This window comes from Lepisosteus oculatus, chromosome 9 (assembly GCF_040954835.1).
Source record: "Lepisosteus oculatus isolate fLepOcu1 chromosome 9, fLepOcu1.hap2, whole genome shotgun sequence".
NCBI lineage: Eukaryota > Metazoa > Chordata > Actinopteri > Semionotiformes > Lepisosteidae > Lepisosteus > Lepisosteus oculatus.
The window spans coordinates 17156733-17168159 of record NC_090704.1 but is presented as its reverse complement, the minus strand read 5'-3'; the positions used below and the strand labels follow the sequence as shown (position 1 = coordinate 17168159).

At 39.9% G+C, this 11427-nt stretch overlaps 1 pseudogene; it reads right to left on the bottom strand.

The window, feature by feature from the left end:
- Positions 1 to 1845: 1845 nt before the first annotated feature.
- On the bottom strand, positions 1846 to 1958 carry LOC138241313 (U2 spliceosomal RNA; annotated as a pseudogene).
- Positions 1959 to 11427: the final 9469 nt, after the last annotated feature.

The following is an 11427-nucleotide window of genomic DNA, read 5'->3' as shown; positions in this document are numbered from 1 at the left end:
ACTGTTATGTGGCTTTTCTCTAGTCTAGTGGGATGCTTTTATACTGAATTATTACAAGATGTTCATTTTTGCATCTCTTCCACAAGAGAGGTCAGTCAAATGCAGCATGTACAACTTAAGTACATGTTTTCAACATACAGTATATAAATACCCATATTTAGAACTTAAATCCACATTATTCTGCTTAAAGACTGGAAATAATCAGGAAAAAAAATTAAAACTCAGTCTCATGTAACCAAATATTTTTAGGCTTCTGTCTGAACTTTTAAACTAGACATGTTTTATATGAAATTTTAACTGCTAGACTAATTCTTCATTCATCTTAGAGTATCATCACTATCACTTAATGATTTTTTCCCCAATTCTGAGAATGTCAAAAAGATAACAGCATCCATGAAAGCATTCTGTTAGAAATTGGTAGAGATATTTGTTGTTGTTTTTTGTTGTACTTCAAAGAACACAAAACATTTGATTAATTTTAACCCTTTACCTGGAAAATATACAATTTCTATCTGAAAAACTGAAATTATGGTCAGTGTCAGTACAGCATTGTAAGTTTTGCCAAAATGCATTGTATGTTGTATATATAAGTAAAAAGCTTCAAATAGTCAAATATTTCAGTTTCTGCCAGGTTTGTAGTTTTAGGGCAGATGTATTTACCTCTCCTTGTTTTGTAAATGTACTGTATCAGTTTCTTGCAGATGTGGAAAACTATATTCTAATATGTTTATGAATACTATACCTGACTCCAGGTATAGAACCAAGAGGCACTTGAGCTTCTCTTAGGGCAGAATGAGACGTAAGATGCAGTTTTCTTCCTCTTGGGGACCACACAGGGGTCAAATTCCAGTATGGGTTATTTAAAGCTGCCAATGAAGAATGTTTTTTCTTTGAGAGGAGGTGAGAGAATAACCACACAAACATAAGGAGAATGTGTAAACTCCACAAAGCAAGACACTGAAGCAAGGAATCAAACTCACGCTGCAGTGAGGCGGAGCAGTGACTATGGTGGTAATTCCCTTTGAAATATCCAGTTAAATTTCTAGGCACCTAGAAACACCACTGTGTTTTCTGCTCTTTGTTGCAACCAAGCTTTCCATTATTAAGACAAATCCATTTATTGAACTATTTTCATAACGACAGTTATTTAAACTCAGGACTTGGTTTCATTTATTCCCTCCCAAGATAATTCTGCTTTATTGATTCTTGATGACCTGTAGATGTGTGACCAAACTACAGATTACCAATTAATGATGTTCAGATACAGATGAAATCACATACAAAAAAGCATTACTATAATAATAATAATTGCTTACACTTATATAGCGCTTTTCTGTACACTCCACTCAAAGTACTTTACAGGTAACTGGGACTCCACCATCACCAATGTGCAGCACCACCTGGATGATGTCACGGCAGCCATAGTGCGCCAGAACGCTCACCACACATCAGCTATTAGTGGAGAGGTGAACAGACTAATGAAGCCAATTCATAGATGGGGATTATAAGGAGTCCATCATTGGTAAGGGCCAAAGGGAAATTTGGCCAGGACACCAGGGTTACACCCCCACTCTTTATGAGAAATTTCCTGGGATTTTTTTTGACCACAGAGAGTCAGGACCCCGGTTTTACATCTCTTTTGACAGACGGCACCTTTTTACAGTATAGTGTCCCCGTCACTGTACTGGGGCACTAAGACCCACATAGATCTCAGGGTGAGCACCCCCTGCTGGCCCCACTAACACCTCTTGCAGCAGAATCCTTAGTTTTTCCCAGGAGGTCTCCCATTCAGATACTGACCAAGCTCACACCTGCTTAGCTTCAGTGGGTTGCCAGTTGTGAGTTGCAGGGTGATATGCCTGCTGGCAAATATGTGGCCTCCTTATAAAAGGCCTACCAGATATTAAACTGATAAGAACAGAAACTACACTTGATATGAGCCATAGGCCAGAAGTGATAATACAATTTAACTCAGATTTGTGTGGTCCCAGTTATTTAGGATCAAGACACCAGTGTTTTGGACTGACATACAGAGATGTGAGAGAGAACCAGAAAATACAGCTGGAACAAGGTTAATGCTAATTTCTAATCCTGCAGTTTTTTTTAAGTTGAAAACAGAGGACTAATCAAATTGAATGAAAGGATCATTTAAACTAAGTAAGGGTTTCATTTACCTGTGATCACATTTTGAAAAGGCTATCTTAACATAAAAAAATATTTGCTGTTTCCAGCTTTCAGTGCCAATTAGGATTTAGCAGACACAAAACACAGTATTATTGTTACTGTAGTTCAACATAAAAAGCTGTATACATATACATATTCATGAACAGGAGAACAAGTAATAGGTTTATTCCATGCTAAAAGGAGAAGAAAGAAAACAACGTTTCAGCCGTGGAGCCTTCTTCAGGTATGAGAAAGACAGGGCAGTAAGCAAAGGTAATGTAGCATAGGAGAACAAAAGCTGGGAGAGAAGAGGGGTGGAAGGCGGGAGGAGGGGACAGACAGAGTGGCAAATCAAGTAGTGTGAAGTAAGGATAGGTGAAGAGAGGTCTGAAATGAAACCTACAATTAATAGAGAGAATTTAGAAGACTGTCGTTGAGAGAAGGAGGATGATGTGATAAACAGTGTCTGCTTGTTCCCTTGCAGTCTACGCATCCTGACACAGATACCCACCTGAACTACTTCATATACAGGAGATTGGATATCTATTAACAAAGAGCTGAGAATAAATGCAAAAAGCTTGGAAAGATTTCTTTTAGACCTCAGGATGAGAAGGATATACTCTTTCTCTCAATTTTTTGAAAAACCCAACCAAATTGAACAAAGGTTAATTGTAATTTATTAACCAATCTTAATCATAATCTTATCAAGATTTCAAACAAATAGCTGTTAATAGCTCATTCAGCCCCCTTAACTTAAGCAATGATATCTCCTTAGGATGCTTAAACTGCTGTATGCAATCAGAATAAAAATGGGGTCATAGTGGTTTTTTTTTTTCCAAGTTACTGTTACTGTGATGAGAAGTATGATCTTACAGTACCAGCTTAAGCTCGAAAGCCTTTCTGCAGACTAATCTTTTTAACAGAAACCTAAGCCTGAATACCGCCTGCTGCTCTCTGTTCATATCTCATCTATCAAATTGCATTTCAGTCAAGAAATTGATGGCTAGCACAAGGGGGTTTGATATGAGCAAATGTTCTGCTCTTCAAACCAAATTGTGAGCAGCAACTCCTAGAATTCCTTAGCCCAGAATGATGGTAAGCAGATTCCACTAGTTTCTTCTTCCATCCTGAGTCTGGTTCAAAGCTTTACAGTCCTCTTGTTCTATTTGCAAAAACAATTTAATGGTGTACGATCTTAGAAACATGTATCAAGTAGTGTAATTATGCAACTTGATACTTTATAGAAGGGAACAATGGTTTGTGCAATAATTTAATTTTTTGTGAAGCAATCTTTATGATATATTGGGGGGGGGAATTTTACATATTTTAAATGTTAAATGCATTGAAAACTATAACTTTTTTATAGATTATCAAATTTATAGAAATATAAATAAGTATAAACATTGGAAAAGCTTGGAAAAGCACAGTGTTATAAATCAGCTTATCAATTTATCAATAGTTATTCTGCATATCACTATTGAAAAATTCAAATTGTTCATACACAGGGCAGGAATTGCAAATAAATAGCTAAATATTTATTTTTGCACCTGCAGTAATAACCTGCCTCTAGCTGTTGTAATTAAGCCCTGGGTTACTCCATATGGTCTGCAGTCTGATTTTTGTTTTAAGCCAAACAAACAGAGCTTTTTAAATGTAGATGTTTCACTGTGCACCATTAGCTATATCTCAAAAACTCCATACACTGTGCAGGGACTTTAAGGAAAGCTTGGTAAAAAAAAAAAAAAAAACTATGTATCACCCACTGAAATGTATCACAAGGGGTTCACCACTGTTGTCAGGAATTGAGTATAATTGAACACTATATTTACACAATCTAGATTCAGTGACTCATTCTCGTAAACTACACAGGTGTGCACTGATCACATCTCTTGTGTAAGTATAAGTAGGTGAGCTCAAAACTGACATACAGTCAATCCAAGGTTATATCTCTGTAGTAAAAATTATACCACACACAAAGATCCATACATGTAAAACAGACTGGAAAACGCACAAGCCAAAGACCATTCATGTCACAGACATTGTCTTGCAGGGTTTTACGTCATGAGAGTTTCGGGAGTTGTGAACTATAGTCTGAATCTCCCTGCCCCTTCCCCTCCTTCCCCCATGAGCTGTGTGAATCTCCACCATCTGACAGGTAAACAGACCTCTGCCCACAGGATTTCCTTCCTGGCAGGGTGTGGTACTATATGTTCTGACGTCAGTAACTGACCCCCTCTGTCAGCCAGCTTCCCTCTCCCCGATTCTGAGATGGACCCCTCCCATTCTTTATTTCCAGGGCTTCACCGTGAATGTCACCAAACAGGACATGAGAAACAGGCATGACCAGTTTCTTTTTACTGTAGCCCCTCAAAGATGCAAAACATTATTTTGCTTGTTGAATTTTTGTCAGCTATTTATAAAACCAAACCTGCAGTAAAGATTAAATCATTTTTAGGTAATTGTGTGTTTGGTTTTGAAAACAGATTATATTATTTCTTCTGCAGTAGGTTGATCATCAATAATCACAATTATTCTTATTGACTGCTTGTCAGTGTCAGTTGAACATTGAAGAATGCTTCCAAAATTAAGTTAATGAATTCTCTGAATGACCTGTTAAGTGTGTATTGCTTGTACTTTTCTCTAAAATACAACATCTTAATATGTACTTACCATGAAAAGCTGGTCTTTGAAATAAAATAAATTTGTCGATTGACATACTGTACATCTATTGATTGACCTTGGAGGATTGCCCTGTCACACCACATGGTCGTACTGGATTTCATGTTTTTCTGTTCAGAGTAAGGCTATCTTTCAGGGATTGTCCGTCACCTGACACTTCACTGTGAAATAAAATCCCTTTTGCTTGTAGAGGAGAGGTTGATGTCAGAGGAGGTGAATGGTTATTTGTTATTCCTTTTATTAATTGTTTGCATGTGCAGTTGAGAATAAAATAACAGGTTATATTATAGGTTGTTGACCTACAGTACTGTATATGTTTTGTAAGATATGTTTTACATTTTGGTTAAGGGAGATAGGAGTGCAGCATTTGTAAAGGCAGGAGTTTTATCTTTTCTCAAAGTAAAAAAAAAACAACAAATGTTTTGTAAGCCAAAGATTATCACAGGAGTATACTGATGAAAAGTGTTTATGCTCACCAAGTATTACTTTATTTGTTACTTTGGTTTGGGTTTGTGTTCCTTTGTATTAATTTTGTTAAGTGTTTATTTCCCTTGAACCTCCTGTGGTGTCTCCGGGGGAAAGTTTACATAAATTAAAAAATTACTCACACCACACTTTTCCTTATCTTCGCAGAGTTTCTTCCATCTGAATATCTTCCAAATCCAGTCCGTAATTCGTTCTCTTAATCCTGATCCGAAACAAGTTCCAAAGTCCGTAAAATAACACCAATCCGAGCTGTATCTAATCCACAATCCGAAAACCGTAAACCATATTTCCTTTCAATAGTCCGTTCTTCTTTAATCCGATCTTTAACACAATCCTATTTTCCTCTCTCTCCTTCAAACCACATTCACCTTATCGGTTCCGCGCTGGTTCACTGCCTCCGGGGCATTTATATTTTCGTTCCTGATGAGGCTCAGCTGTCTCGTTGTTTCTCTGGGTAGACCCTTTCCATATACGGGTCAGCTGGTTCATCTTGGCGGCCATTTTGCTCAGTTCTATGTAGAGTATATTAAGTAGGTCATTCCGAAAATACCGGTTATGAATGACCCTTCCCCTGGTCATCTTACATTCTCTCCCCCTTAGATCAGCCCCGTCCTCGGGCTGTCTAGAAAAAAATAAACAATGCATTCGGGAGAGGGCATCTACATTACCTTGTTTCTTTCTGGGTCTATAAACCGTTCTGAACTGAAACCTTTGAAGACTAAGGCCCCATCGGTGATTCAGTCGTTTTTGTCTGTATTTTACAACATCCAAGTTACTGGCGCATGATCTATATACAATACAAACCGTCTTCCCAATAAATAATATCTTAAATAGTCAAGGGCCCATTTTATTGGGAGACATTCTTTTTCTATTGTCGAATACTGTTTCTCCGCGGGGTTTAACATACGGCTAATATATAAAATAGGGTGCTCCAGTCCATCAATTTCTTGTGACACTATGGCTCCAACCCCAGTCTCGGAAGCATCCATTTGTACCATGAATGTCTTGTTAAAGTCAGGCACCTGTAAGACCGGTTGAGATGATAAAGTTGCTTTAAAGTCCTGAAAGGCCCTCTCTTTGATTTCTGTCCATTTTATTTTATCAGGACAGCTAGTTTTTGTCAAGTCATGCAGAGGGGTGGCAATAGAGGCAAATCCTGGAATGAAGTGGCGATAATAACTCGCAAGTCCCAAAAACATTCGTATCTTCTTTTTCGTAGACGGTTTAGGCCAGTTTTTCATTAACTGCACCTTTCGATCTTGGGGCATAATCATTCCTCTCCCAATTGTGTAGCCGAGATAATTGGCTTCCCGGGCCCCCTAGCAACATTTATTGGGATTGGCCGTTAATCCTGCTTGTCCCAAAGCTCCCGTTACTGCTTCCAGGTGTTGTAGGTGTTGTTCCCATGTCATACTATGGATTACGGCATCATCTAAGTAGGCAGCCACAAAATCACGATATGGTCAAGTATTCAGTCCATTAATCGTTGAAAAGTAGCTGGAGATCCATGTAAACCAAACGGTAGGACACGATACTGGTACAGCCCCTCAGGGGTGACAAAAGCGGTCTTGGCTTTAGCTTCTTCAGCCATCGGCACTTGCCAATATCCCTTTGTAAGATCCAGCGTACTGATATATCGGGCGTTACCTAATCGCTCGATTAAGTAATCAATACAAGACATAGGGTATGCATCAGTGAGATCAGCGAGATCTCATTTAACCTTTTGAAATTGTTACAGAACCTAATAATTCCGTCCGGCTTGGGTATCAATACTATTGGACTAGCCCACTCGCTATGGGATTCCTCTATTATTCCCATTGTTAACATCTTTTCTACCTCTTCTTTAACTAATTTCCCTTTGGCTTCTGGTATTCGATAGGAAGGCAACCTTACCCTTTTCCTTGGTTCTGTCATAATCTTATGTAGGATGAGGTGGGTTCGACCCAGTGTCCTGGAAAAAACATCTTTGTTCTGCGATAGGAATTCTTGTAATTCCTGCTTCTGTGATGGAGCCAGGTCCCCCACAGCTACTGCACCAGTTTCTTCGTCCAAAGGGTCAGGGGAGAAGTGGGTGAACAGAACTTCTGCACCATGCCATTTCTTTAATAAATTGACATTTATTAATTGAATAATTGAATTGGTAGATAAGATGCTGACGCCGTTTGTCATGTTGCTTGACTTTGTAGTTGACCGGACCCACCTTTTCAACCAACTCATAAGGCCCCTTCCAGGAGGCCAGGAATTTACATTCCAGGGTCGGAACCAATACCAATACTTTGTCCCCAGGCTGAAATTCTTGTGCAATAGCTCCCCTATTGTAAATTTGCTTTTGTCGGGCCTGGGCTTTTTCCAGGTTTTCTTTCACAATGGGAACAACAATGTTGATTCTTTCTCTCATTTGTTCGACATGTACGATGACAGTCTGTAAAGGTGAAGGTTGATGCTCCCAAGATTCTTTAACCAAATCTAATAGGCCCTGTGGTCTCCGAGAGTATAGTAACTCAAAGGGAAAAAACCTGGTCGAGATCTGCGGTACTTCTCAAATCGCAAACATTAGATAAGGGAGCAGTTGATCCCAATTTTTGCCGTCTTTCTGCATGGCCTTCCTCAGCATGCCTTTCAGGGTCTTATTAAAACTGTCCACCAGTCCATCTGTTTGTGGGTGATATACTGAGGTTCTGATTTGATGAATAACCAATAGTTTACTTAAGTCTCAAATGACTTTGGACATAAAAGGAGTTCCCTGATCTGTTAAGATCTCCTTAGGGATTCCCACTCTAGAGAAAACTTGTACGAGCTCCCTAGCTATATTTTTGTGGCTGTGGATGCTCTCAACAGAATGGCATCAGGGTTCCTTGTGGCCTAGTCCACTATTACAAGTATATACTGATGTCCTTTGGCGGTTTTGATCAGGGGTCCCACCAAATCCGTCCCAATCCGTTCAAAAGGAGTTTCAATAATTGGGAGGAGAATCAAAGGATTCCTATAATAAGGTTGCAGGGCAGTTCTCTGAAACTCTGGACATTCCCAAAAATATTTCTTGATGGCTTTATGTATTCCTGGCCAAAAGAGCCTAGCATTCAGTCTCTCAGCTGTCTTTTTCACCCCCAGGTGTCCTCCCAGGAGGTGGCTATGGGCCAACTTGAGGAGTTTCGACTGGTAGGCCCGAGGAATCAGGAGTTGTTCCACTTCTTCTTGATCCCTCCTCTGCACCTGATATAGGAGGTTGTTTTTCACCATGAAATAAGGGTAACTAAGGGCACCATTGTTATTACACAGCCCTTGATTTTTCTCACATGTACCCACGCATGTCTCAAATTTCCATCTTCCAACTGAGCCGTCCCGAACCTACCTCAATGCTCTGGTGGCTCCCAGTCCGGCATATCCATATTCAGGAATTCATCTCCCAGTCCGGGGCCTTCTTCCTGTGGGTCTTCTTCTCCAGGGGAGTCTACAGCATTGTTGACAGGGTCTCCAGGACACGGGAGTGGACTTTGCCTAGCTGACTGAACATTACTCGAAATTTGGAGAAAGTGGGGACAGTCTCGTCCCAACACTACAGGGTAAGGCAATTGCTCAACCACCCCTACCATTGATTTATATGTTCCCCTTTCTGTAGAAATGTTAATTAACACCGACGGATATATCTTTGTGTCACTGTGAATGCAAGTAATAGGAATCCCCACCATTCCCCTGACTTCTGTTTCTTCGGGTAGGGGTCACCAGTACTGTAGGGGTCACCAGGGTCACCATATTTCCTGAGTCCAACAAGGCCTCGACAGGTCCTCCTCCAAACTTAATTTTTGTAAAATGGGGGTCCTCACAGGTCGGGATTCTTGCCGTGAGGTAATTACACTTTGCTTCATCTCTGGTGTCCACTTGCCTGGGTTCAGACCAACTAGGACAATGGCTGGCTACATGCCCCTCTTCATGACAATTAAAGCATCGACAGGGTGCTTTCCATGGCCGTGGCCTCTGATCTGACCTTTCTTGTAGGGATTTCTTAAATTGTGGAGGGCCTTGATAATCACTGTACTTTAATGACCGATACTTCATTTCAGTTTCAGAACTCTTGGGGTTTCTCCTCTCCTCTTTTTGAAATTCCCCATTTTCTTCCCTCATCAAGGCCTCAGTGGCATGCTGTCTGTCCACTAAGTCAATTGCCTGGTCCAGTGTCTGGGGATCCCCACCACTCACTTCCCTTTTCAGGTGTACAGGCAGACTCCTCACAAAGTGATCCAACACCACTCTTTCTATCACTTGCCTGAATTTAGTCCTTCAGGCTGAAGCCATTTCTTTTCCAAATGTACCAATCTAGTGGGCTTGTCCATTTGATATTTCCAGTTATGGCACCGGACTGCTCGTATTGCTATTGTTATCCCTAATCTCGCCAAGATCTCCCTTTTTGGAGTCTCATTGTTCTCAGCATCCACTACTTTTAAATCATAATAGGCCTTTTGGGCTTCTCCAATTAAGTAAGGTGCTACTCTCCCTGCCCATTGGTCTCTGGGCCATGCATTTCTAATTGCAGTTCTTTCAAATGTGGTTAAATAAGCTTCCACATCATCAAGTCATCTTCTGTCATCTTGTGGAGCCCAATTGGTTCAGCAGTGTAGGTGTCTCTCCCTGTTACTGAAGTCTGCCTGATTTCCTCCCCTAATCTTTGTATTTCTTCCCTCACCAATTTCTGTTCCTCTATAATGTGTTGATTAGTTTCAGTTTTAATCTTATTTGCCTCCTGTTGTTTTTGGAAAGCTTCTTGCTGTCCTTTTAAAGCCTGAAACTGGATTAGGGTGGCCTGGGACAATTGATGTATTAACTGTTCCATTGTTTTGTGTTTTTTTCTTATCAACGTCCGCGCCGATTCACTGCCTCCGGGGCATTTATATTTTCGTTCCTGATGAGGCTCAGCTGTCTCGTTGTTTCTCTGGGTAGACCCTTTCCATATATGGGTCAGCTGGTTCTTCTTGGCAGTCATTTTGCTGAGGTCTATGTCGAGTATATTAAGAAGGTTATTCCGAAAATACCGGTTATGAATTACCCTTCCCCTGGTCATCTTACACTCCTTAGAGACATATCATGAGTGGCCAGGTCTAGATAAGAAAATTATTCAAAGGATTAACATTTGCCAAACCATTGCAATTATTTTAGTTACACGCTATTTTGCATTGGCTTCAATACAAACAGTAATGTTCTGAGAGCATTAGGGTTACCTTCACTCAATGCAATCAACAACATGGGATTTAGAAACATAGAAATTCATGTCAATGTAAGATAAGATCACTTTATTAGCCATATACAATTTCTTGCATCAGGAATTTGTCTTTTCACTTACCCCAACTTGCTCTCCATGAGACACACAGACAGGGAGAGAAGCTTAGGGTCAGAGCGAAGGGTCAGCCATTGTGTAGCACCACTGGAGCAGTTGGGGTTAAGGGCCTTGTTCAGAGGCCTAACGGAGTAGGATTCCTCTGCCAGCCACAGGATTCGAACTGTTAATCTTCCAGCCACAGGTGCAGATCCTTAGCCACAAAGCAACCACACCACCCCCAAAAGCTTCTTCATTTGACCTTTAATACAGTAAGAGTACCTTTATGTACAGTAGTTGACATTAATAGCACATTGCTATTATCCCAGGCTTGGAGTGGTGATAACATATTTATTACAATGCACCACTTCATGATTTGTCTTGGCATTCCTTTAATTAGTAAATTATGTTCATTTTTGTTTATGCTCGTCACATACTGAATTCAGTAGAACTTACCTATGAACCTATTCAATTTAAATAAATAAATGCCTAAATTCTAAAATTTTCTATTTCAACTTTTTTAACTTTTTTTGCACTCCAACCCCTGCATTACAGTTTCTATTGCTCTCCCATATGTCACCCTGATGGCACACCAAGGCCAGATTTACAAGAGCTTTATTCTCCACTCTAAAATATACTCTTTTATTTACTAACTTCAAAATGCTATCCTAACCAAGAACTCTATCCCTGAATCAACAGTGTAATGTTAAAAATATACTGTTAAAAATATTTAATTTCCTTCTGCCCTGCCTATAATGTTTCCTACAAGCTTTTCACCTTTATTTTTTTTC